Genomic DNA, 11,331 nt, shown 5'->3' with positions numbered 1-11,331 from the left:
GTGGTTGAGAGTCCGCCTGCCGATGCAGGGGACGCGGGTTCGTGCCCCGGTCCGGGAAGATCCCACGTGCTGTGGAGCGGCTGGGCCCGTGAGCCGTGGCCGCTGGGCCTGCGCGTCCGGAGCCTGTGCTCCGCAACGGGAGAGGCCACAACAGTGAGAGGCCCGCGTACCGCAAAAAAAAAAAGAGCAGCAGCCGACTTGTGCTGGCCGCAGCCGCTTCCTCTTTAGAGATGGAGAGCAACCTCCACGCTCCTTTAGGGCTCGCTTTCAGTTTCTTACATCCTAGACTATTTTGGGTAAGTTGCCAGAGTTACTTCCTAAAGAAAAAAACTCTTTCTATCATGCTGTGCAAAACCTCCCTTCCAACTGCTTATGCACTAAGTCTGAAGTCATTCTTGAGTGTGGCTCACAAAGGCATCCCGGTCTTTCCAGGGAGCTCCTCCAACTGCACCTCCCAGCCTGTCCTGAGCCCTACTCTTAATGACTCCACCCAACTCCTCCTAGTTTTCCCAGGTCTAGACCCGCCCACGCTCTACCTGTGCCTGCCCTGCCTCCACCTCTTCCCCCGGAAGCAGTAAGTGGCAGGTCTGAATTGAGTTCAACTTGCTTGGTCAGTTTGCTCATCTGTCCCGTAAAATGAGAGATAATATTCATAACTCTGCGCCATGATTTTGGTGTTAGTATGGCGAGTGGAAAGAGCTCAGATAAACGTGAATTCACGTCCTGCATTAAGCACTTAGGAGCCTGTGATCTTGGCAAATTCCCAAGTCTCTTTGAGACTGAGTCCCTCCTCTGGTGAGGGGAGGAACCATCGCCCTTCATGGTTCATGGGAGGATTTAATTAGACAACACTTTCAAGTGTTATCATTTAATCAGAACGTCAATACGGTAACTGACTCACAACTGTAGCAATAAGATAGCATAAATAATTCATGTTAATCATCAGACTATGGCAACTTTGGCCTAGCACATTTCTTGTATCTAATCACATTATCAGTCATATTAAAAATTTGCAACAATTTCCCCAGGATGAATTTAAAAGTAGTTTAGCTTCCTGGGAGCTCTTTGGAGACGTGTGTTTGTGATGGTGCAGCTTCTAGGTAGGATGGGAGCATCATGACAGACTACTCTTTGTTCCTCTTATTTATCACAAACTCTGTTGTTTAAGACATTCCATCAGGAAGGATTTGTGGAAGAAGGTTAATAGATAAACAGTTCTTCACAATTTGAATGACATTTCTATATTTTGGTGTTTTCGTCTATAATATTGTAATTAATGTAGGTTAGATCAACAGGAGAAGAAAGCACTAGGTAAAATGCAGGGAAAAGAGATTGAAAACAGAAATCACACAAAAGGTAGGTGTAAGTGAAATAAGAGGAACCAGTCTGGGCAACAGAATGGCAAGTGGGAGGAAATAGCTCAGAAGGAGCATAGGATTTTGAGTCAGAATCCGAATAGGGTGGGCACTTTTTTGGGTGATTAAAAAAAACCTACCAAACAAAGATACCCCTCTGATAAAGTGAATAACCATACTTACTACCATTATGAAAATTTTGCAAATTCTGATTTTTCCTTAGAAATTTCTTAAAAGTGGGAGTAAACACGTTCTTCATTAGTGTCCACGTAACACGGTTGGAAATACAGCTAGATATTTCATATTATATATCTTGCGTATTCTCAAAGAGTTCATATTTTACTAATGTATGTCGTCGTAATAATTGTGTCAAACATCTGTGGCTTTGCGTTTATAATTCCTACTTGTCAAATGTTCCATGCTTTTAGGATGTATCCAAATATACTTCCTTCTTGGTTATTCCTTTATTTTTTTTAACCCCTCCCCACTCATAGGAGGCAGGTGGACTGTACTTGATTGCTCAGGGAGTGTAGAGCTCAGAAGAACCTTTGTAGAAGAGTCATCTGCCAAAAATAACCAATGGCAAAAGCCAGATGCTTGAGAGAGAATAGTTTTGAAACTTGGTATGCTTTTTTGAATTTGAGCATCTTGGCTTGACTATCAACACCAAATACTGAAGGACACAGAGCATTGAGCCTTTCCACAGCCTGTAGGGAAGGTCAAGCTTGCGTCCCTGAACTTGGTGATGGCTGTGTGTGACAACCTCCTGTCCCCTTGGAATTTAGAGCTCCTTAGGGGAAGGAGGAGGTGGGGGTCATTAGAGAGTGGGGCTGCCCAAGCAGAGGTGGTTAGAGTCTTAGATTCTAACGCGCAGCCCAAGGAAAGGGCATGACTCTGGCAGAAGCCACGTGCTCTGCATGGCACCGGGGCCCGATGGCTGTGGGTCTGAGTTACCCCATGTCTCCCTTGCTTCCCGACACAGGAGGAAGGACCCTTGAGGTTTCCTAGGCCCTCCTGAGAAGGCTGGCTAGGAGCAGACAGTCCATGTGAAGCGGCCTCTTGCTTGGGTGGGAAACATGGGTTATCTGGCCGGGTAGCCGGAGAAGGCGGAAGTGCTTGGGTAGGTGCCGATGCCCACGCTCAGAGGAACGAGCTACATCTCACAAGAAGCTGGCAAAGTTACGTAGATGATTCATCTCTCTACCTGCCCCCTCACGTGGATGTTTCCAAAGCTGCCCTCGAACCTAAAAGCTTTTGGGCAGAATTGGAAAAGGGTGGAGCAGGTAGACAATTCTTAAGTGATTAAGACTGTATTTTTTTTAAAAAGTGCCTGATTTTTAAACCAAGCGATTTCGAATTAGCAAGTTTATCGTCCTGCTATTTTATGCAGGAGTCACGAGCTCTGAGTTGAGTCACAGCAACTTCATTTTCTGCACATCTGACTGTTGAATTAAGTAAACAAGGAGCCCCTTAAATGGAGGTGGCCCTCAAGCCATGGCGGCAGCGGTAAGCAAACCAAAACCTAAGCCCATAAAGCCCTCAAGGTCATGAAACCAAGGAGCTGGGACAACCGATCGGAAACAGCTGACTAACCTCTAAGCAGTAGCCAAGCGACAGTCTCCTCACTTGGCCTCTGCAACTTTCTCTGTATGTCTCCCACTTCCCTTTCCAGTTTGGTGCTGTTCAGTTCAAATCCATTTTGCTCACATAAACTATTAAAATTTTTAATTTGCCTCAGTTGATCTCTTAACGTGAGATTTGTGGCCTAAAAGTATGGAAATTTGATATTATATACGATATCTGGTTTGGGTATACTTAATACTAATGATGGAACAAAACTGTTGGAGTGTGTGTGTGTGTAATAGTTTATGACATTCCCCACCACCCTCAAACTTCATGACAGAGAATGCTGGCATTGCCTTTTGACCTTCTTCTGTGAACTCCTCCTCTACCATAGGTGTTCTGAGGGAAAAAAAGGCAAAGAATGTTTTCTCCTGAAAAATGAGTCAGAATAGAAAGGAAACTTTGTGCCCAAGAACAGCAGAGGAGTGTAGCGGGAGTGGAGGCTGAGTGATGGGGAAATGAGAGGAAGATGGGGGTCCAGGCGGCCTTGGATTGGACAGAAATCGGGATATAAAGAGGCAAAGGCTCCTGAGCATGGAAGACAGATGGACGAGAAGGGAGACCATGGGATTTGATAAGACTCCTTTCAGGAGATCATGTGTAAGGGGCTTTCTTTAACTCCTTTCAGAGGAGTTAAGGAGGAGTTGTTCTAGATGAGTGTCTTTACCTACGAGCCCACTCCAGGCCCGTACCACATATAACGACTTTAAAGGGTTACACTAACGTCATCGCCAACACATACACCTTGTCTTGTTCCTTCCCCTGTCTACATCACGGCCAGCTGGGTGGTTTCATCTCTGAGGGTTCGCTTTCTGTCTGCAAACACGATTTTTATTCCATACCACGTGGCATCATTCTTTCTTTGCTCTGTAACATGCGCCTTGTTAAATTCCATTCTTGATCAGTCCTGCATTCATCCTCCATTTGTCTATTCAGGCATTCATGATGACTATTCCACAGGCAAACTGTTGAGGGGATACAGTAATAGTAACATGCTTGGCCTTGACCTATCTGTTCTCATTTTAATTTAATAATTCTAGCTCGTGTTTATGCATGTCTATCTAGTAAGATATACGTTATATCTGTCTTAGATTCTGAACTAAGGAACTTCGGAGGTAATGACTGAAACGGATCATGAGATTATATGGACGCTACATAAACTAGCTTAGAAACTTTGAAAAAAGATGCCTAAGAGCTGGAAGCACTACAAAAAGATTTGTACAGGTTTTTTTTTTTTTTTTTCCGATTATACTGAATTTGATGAACAAATGAGTTGCCACATTATTTCAGGTCAACACTGGGGACAGATGCTCAGTTGCTGAGAAAAGTTGCTGAACTTCAACAAACAAAAACTATCCCTTTTTCCAGGGAGCACGGATTGTTGTGCTGTGAGCTCAGAAGATCAGGGGTAGGGACTGCAACCAGAAGGGCAGAAATAAAAATCTATATTTAATGTAGCCAAACCAGCCACCTCTCCTGATCTTCACACAAAGAGGGGGGTTAAGTGGAGGTCAGGAGAAGCTAACAGACAGCCTGACTGCTGACGTCTTCTCGTCTAAGTTTGAAATGTGTGAGAACGCAGAAACATTTATAAAGCATGAGGCAGTTTTGCAATTTCCAACAAATCGGCCACAGCTAAGGAAGTCAAAATGGCAAATCTTCTAGACGATTAAAAATCAGTCAAACATTTCCAGCCTGCTCTGGGAAAAACCTACTAAAATATCAAAAGGCTGGGGTGAGCAGCAGAGGATGAGAGAAAAGGTTGAAAGAGAAAGATGAGGACCAGAGGCTTTGTGAGTGAACTCGATGGCGGCGTGATTGGTGTTGTCAGCGCCCGACACATCTCAGAACTTATTATTTCACTAATTTATACTTGCAGTATGTGTCCTGCGTGAAGGCTTCCAAAAAAGCCTTTCTCAGCTTCTCTGATTTCTCCCAGTAGATCCAGGTACACACATTTATAAATTTTGTTCAGAATTGTGTCAGTTCATGTCCATTTGCGTATCTTGGTCTGTAACATTTTAATCTGAAATCCGTAAAGAAAGATGTATCTGTTGAAATGGCCGCAACTACAGAAATTTGCAGGGTCGTAACTTCCTTAACACTGCAAGGATCAGGTATTGGAACCATCTCACTAAATACTGCAAAATTAGCCAAAAATGTCCATGAATCCCGGTTAACTAAGTGCAAAATGCGGTGGGAGGATGGGGTATAATGTGCATATTGCGTGTTTAATAGGCAACTGTCCTCTGTGAAAGTGCGAATTCGTGAGGAGGGCATCTTAGGGAGAAGAGGTGGGTAGAAATAAGAATTCTGTGCAAACTTTGGAACCAAGAGATTCTTTCGTGTGGATTTTGTCAGGAGGGGTGGTGAGCCTAAGGAATGGAGAGGACGGTTCAGATAAAAAAGGGGAGAAGGAAGAGCTGGTTGATTAGATCTGGGAATCAATATCTGGGCCACTCGGGGGCCAGGAGGGGGATGCTGCTGGGATTCTGTGGGGATTTAAAGGAGGAGAAAGTGAGCACAGAGCAGGACCAAAACTTGAAGGAAGTGGGAGAGTGCCCGAGGAGACTTGCTTACCTTCCACTTTATCTCTCCATGCCTGGAGCCAAAATGCAAAGACAGTCTCACCCCACATGAAAAGTAGGACGTCGGACTGGCTTGTAGCCGAGAGTTTACTACCAGCGTGGGGTTTACTTGCTACTGAAGAGTGAAATGTGAATACCTTTGGGGAGCGTCACGCAGCAGCGAAGATGCCTTGCACGGCTTGTGTCAGTGTCCCTTCAAGCCCCATGATATTGGAAAACGCGTGAGCCCATCTCAGGAAACGTTGTCTGTGCTGCGGTGAGGAACGGAGGGAAGCCAGTGTAGGGGCCTCTATTCATAGGAGCAGAGTCTCACCTGCACCCCGTCTCTCTGGTACCAGCCTCGGCGTAGACGCAGAGACAGAAGATGCCATGATTTGGGGGGTGGAAGGGAGGAAGGAGTTATGGGAGGGGTTAAGCACATAGGTATTTGGTGCCCAAGCTATTGGAGGGTAAGATAGAGAAAATAAAGCACCTGTCTTGAAACGAGAAGCAGTGAGATTCTGATCGTCTACCAACTAGTCCCGGGACGTAGACAGTTTTCTCCTGGACCCCTGCATGGCAATCTCAGTCTCATCCCAGCAGCACACGCCCAAGGCCTCTTACACTTTAGCGGGACACCCCAGGGGCCCCATTCATTCATCGGCATGGCATGTGTTGAAAACGCTCTACTTTAAAGACAAGATAGTTGTCTGGGGAGCAGCATGGGAGCGAGGGATGCAGAGAGTGGAAACATCCACGGACTCTGAATTTACTCTGACAATTTGAAAAGCCCCTTTCCTTAAACTTGGACCTGAGTGCAAGCATGGACTTGGGAAGGTGTCAGCAGGACCCTTCTCTCCTCTGCCCAGTCTATCCTTGGTTAAGATAATGTTTATCTGCCAGGCAGGGTGTGTGAAACATGATGACACAAGGTCAGTGTATTGCAAAATCTTAATTTTTGAGGCTAGGATTTTGGTGGGTAATAAATGTAATAATCCCGGGTTCAATAACCCCAGTCTAGGTTCTTTCTATTTAAAGGTGATGTTTTACCCTTCTGATTTTTCTTGCCTATCCTGTCCGTCCTGTCCTACATATGAAACTGGAGACCCACTTTTAAAAGTGAGTAAAGGATAATAAAGCTGAAAAGAAAAGGGAGCACAGGTATCTGGCCTCAATTTCTTCCTACATGAAAAGTGGGGGTGTTGTACGCTGTGAGCTTCACATTTCCTTTGAACTCAGAAACGTCTAATTTTATAAAACTTAAATTTAAAAAGTACTTGACAGACATAAGAGGAAACTGTTTCATCAAGTCGCGATTCACTGAGGACTCAGACTGCTGGAGACGGAAAAAGAGACTTCATATAATGTTTCTTTAAATGAATTAGGTAAGAATCAAGAGAAAAGACTGTTAGGGGAAAATAGTGCAGCGAAATGGTTTTTCAGTGGATTCGAGCACGTAGTTGTGTGACCTTCAAGCAGACACTCAACCCTCTACCAAAAACCAAAAAGGATGATTTAAAATCTCAACTGCCTTCTAAAAGGAGTGAACCTTACTATTAGAGAATGTATCAGATTATCTGCTGTCCCTTTTCGTAGTAAATCATGTGGGCACCTTGACTAAAGGTGGGCCTGGATTTTGGGTTTAGAGACAGGGGCTAAGGAGAGAGGTCTGTGTTGTTCTTCACTACAGAATGAGAACTTGAGCTCCTGGGGCAATGTGGGTAGGGGGCAGGTTGAGGAGGAAGGATAGAGAGGGAGAGGGGGACAGAGGAGCTGGCAGAGTGACCAGAGGTGACCAGAGTCCAGGGCTCCGTGTGACCTGGAACAGCCAGTGAAAAAGCCGAGGGTCCCCCTCCCCCCAAATAATCTTCACATTTTTTGGGAGCACTGAATATTTTAAAAAGACATATTCATTATTATAGAAGGCGTAAGAAATAAGGTGGCTCTAGTTAATTCAGGTAATATTGAAATAATTATAAAACAAATCTATTTAACAGAAAATCAAATCTCCAAATTATTATATAAACTACAACTATTTTACAGGAAAATGTCAATTCCTAACACAGATAACCAGAGATCCCACTTAATACTGTCCTTTTTTTCCGCTCAACATTTGCCTTTGCTGTGATAGAGAATAAAAACTGAATTTGAAATACTCACAACTCGCCCCTGTTTGTTTCCAAAGAAGGAAACAGCTTTTGGTTTCAGTGACGGAGCCTAGTTATTCCGACCAGGGTGATGGGTGGGGATGCAGAGCTGAGAAGAGGAGAGAGTGTTGGACCACTGCGCGTGAGCCAGGAAATAGGGCTGCTGCGACTGTGGACACAACGAGGGGGGAAGATATCCAGGGGGCGGGAGAAGTGAGCTAAGATGAGAATGAAGTCACTGTGTACTGGTACTTCCTGTGGGTAAAGCTCTGTGCCATGGGCTGTAAGCAAAAGTGCTTTCCAAGCAAAATCCTGGAACCAGTACAGGTTGAGTCTAATTTTCTATTCATTCGCATTAGTTACACATCTATCCTCATTCATCAGTCCCCGGTGCACGATGAGAAGTGTATGTAAAGCAGATGGTACCGGCCCATAGGAGGACATGCATGAATATGGAACATGGATTTCTCAAACTTCCCTGGGGTGAGGACAGCCTGCTCTAGTGGAAACTTTAAGTGTGGATTTACCAGTTCTGTGACCTTGGGCTCGTCAATATTTCTCTATCGCTTAATCTCCAAAATGGAAAAATATCTAACGTGCTTCATTAAAGGCCAGTGGGCTAGATGAGGGGATCTGTTCAGGTCCGTTTTAATTCTAAGATATTGTAGCTTTAGAAAGCATTAGCACTGAATCATGTTTTACTAGCGTAGGCCATTCAAGGACACAGACTCGGATTGAAAACTCTTTTGCAACACTTACTAAGGGGTGATGCCAGGCCTGTGACTTAATATTTCTCATTTTCTGTTTCCTATTTTGTAAAGTGAGACTATCCCTTAAGGTTGTTACAGGGATAAAGTCAGATCATGTTTGTAAAGCATTTAGCACAGTGTGTGGTCCATGGAAAGCTCTCGATAAATGGGAGATATAATGACCACCACATCCATAACCACAGTCCTAGAACTTGACACTAAAGTGGTACAAATGTGTACAGTTTGTTAGGAGATTTTTTTTTTTTTTTTTTTTTTTTTTTTTTTGCGGTACGCGGGCGTCTCACTGCCGTGGCCTCTCCCGCCGCGGAGCACAGGCTCCGGACGCGCAGGCCCAGCGGCCATGGCCCAGGGGCACAGCCGCTCCGCGGCATGTGGTATCCCCCCGGACCGGGGCACGAACACGCGTCCTCTGCATCGGCAGGCAGACTTCCAACCGCTGCGCCACCAGGGAAGCCCTGTTGGGAGATTTGTGATTACTGTTTCAATCCCCTTACTAGTAACTGGTCTGTGCAGATTTTGTTCATTAATGTATGAATGCATAGAGAAGATGGGGTATACATCCACAATGGATACTACTCAGCCGTAAAGAGAATGCAGTCCTGCCATGGATTGCATTTACAGCATGGGTGGATGTGGAGGGCATCACACTAAGTGAAGTAAGGCAGATGGAGAAAGTCAAATACTGTATGATTTCGTCCATATGTGGAATTGAAAAAAACAAAACAAACAAATGAAGTAAAACAAAAACAAACTCATAGATACAGAGATTAGATGAGTGGTTGCCAGAGGGAAGGGGGTTGGGGGCGGGTGGGTGAAATGGGTGAAGGGCGTCGGCTGTATGGTGATGGATGGTAACTAGATGTGGGGTGGTGACCACTCTGTAGTGTATACAGATGTTGAATTATAATGTTGTACACCTAAAAATTATATAATAAAAAATGCTTATTTTTTCAGACAAAAAATAAGCCTAACTAGAATACCCAACTCCAGGCATTTCAGTTTAATAGGTTTGTCCTAATGTGTGAAATTAAGCTTGCAAAACGATTTAGTTCACAAATGTAATAATTTGTTTATCTTTATACAGATGATGGTGCTGCATTTGCACAGACTTGTTAATTTTCTGTTTGAAACGTAAAGATGTGATTCCAAATTCATAGTAAGAACAATATAAAATTGTTAGCAACCTTAAAAAATGTCAGGTGAACTGTTATATACTCTGTAGTCTGCATATTGGAAAGTTTTTTCTTCCATCTTTTGGAGGTGGGTAAATATGCCAGTATTCTCCTGTTTCATGTACTAAAGGTCTGGTTTTTGTGTACTGATGGTTAGTTCAGGAAAGGCTCTTCCTGTCTTCTTCCTCGTGGTTAGAGAAGACAGTTGCTGTAAGATATGCCAGTACCGGGACCCAAGGCAAAGAACAGGTGGTCTTGTAAGTAGCCACTTGGAATCCAAAAGTGAGGACCTACCCAGATGGGTTGGGCCTTGGCAAAATACTAAAATAGATCAAGTTCATATCTGGGCCCTTCTATGTCCTATTTCCTTACTTATTACCTGCCTAAACAAAGTGTTAAGTAAAATGATTGTTTTTTGCTTGATGATACCATTTAAGTAATGAGTAAAGCATGTGCTGATAAAGACTTAGGATACAATTCCTCCAGGGGATTGTTCTATAACTTCTAATTTTGCGCTAGTTTAGACCCACAAGAGGTGGCAGAAATAGTACAAGAGGTCCCATGTACCCTTCGCCCAGCTTTCCCTAATGGAACCATCTTATCTAACCGGAGTACATTATCAAAACTCAGAAATTAACATTGGCACAATACAGCTAATTAGACAACAGATGGAGGAATTTTTTAAGAATAAGAAATTCTCAAAGCTGAAAGGAAATCTTTTCTGAATCTTAATGTCACCCCTCTCTGTGCACCCCTAGGCTTTTGCCCTTGTCTCACAGTTTGGTGACCCTAGATAACTTTCCCTCTCCTCCACTCTAACCCTTCAGAGCGGGGACCATGCTGTAGACACCCTTTAGTCTTATTGCTTAGTAAAGTAACTGGCATTCGATAAATATTTTTGGTTAAAAGGCTGACTGATAATTGCTTAGGTCTATAAAGGGCTTTCCGTTTTCAAAGCCCTGTGGTATACATGATCTCTACTGAGAATGTTCACGGTCTGGGAGAGAGTGTAGACTACGAAAGCATTCAAATCGTGGCATTTATTAGCTTGAGTCTTGTGACAAGGTACTGAATGTCCTTGGTCTTTCCTTCCTCATGTGCTTAATTGTGTCTACATAATAGAGCTGTTCTGAAGATCCAAGGAGGTCACTTAATGTAATAAAGAACCGGACACAAGGGCTCTGGGAGGTAGATAGGGTAAAAGACTTTATTGCCATTTTACAAACTAAGGCTCAGAGGGTAAGTCATTGTGGAAAAGTATAGAGCTAGTACAGGGCAGTGCTGTCAAGCCCCTTCAGTCTTCCATGATAGCACACTGTCCTTTCAAGGCAACAGGAGAGTGGGTTAACAAGCAAACCACTAACAACAACCATGGAGTTAGTTACGGAGATTTAAGACGTTGTCATTATGTGGTTGACTTCTTCTGCTATATGCCCAGGAAATCCTCTCACTGGTGGGGCTTGATGATGGGATAAACTAACTGGTGAGTCATGGGTGTGGGCTGCTGGGTTGGGGGCCCCTGTCAAATGCCCCTCCAGCCCACCCACCCTGTTGACAGCATGTAGCCAGGAGTCTTGCTTGCCCAATTCTGCTTCTGGAAGGCATGGAGGGAGGAGGTTGACAATGCATTATCAAAATTTTTAAAAGGTCCAAAGATAAATTTAAAATGTTGGAGGGTTTGAAGATTATCATCTTCA

This window comes from Lagenorhynchus albirostris, chromosome 4, assembly GCF_949774975.1.
Source record: "Lagenorhynchus albirostris chromosome 4, mLagAlb1.1, whole genome shotgun sequence".
Taxonomy (NCBI): domain Eukaryota; kingdom Metazoa; phylum Chordata; class Mammalia; order Artiodactyla; family Delphinidae; genus Lagenorhynchus; species Lagenorhynchus albirostris.
Note: the sequence above shows the minus strand (reverse complement) of the source record.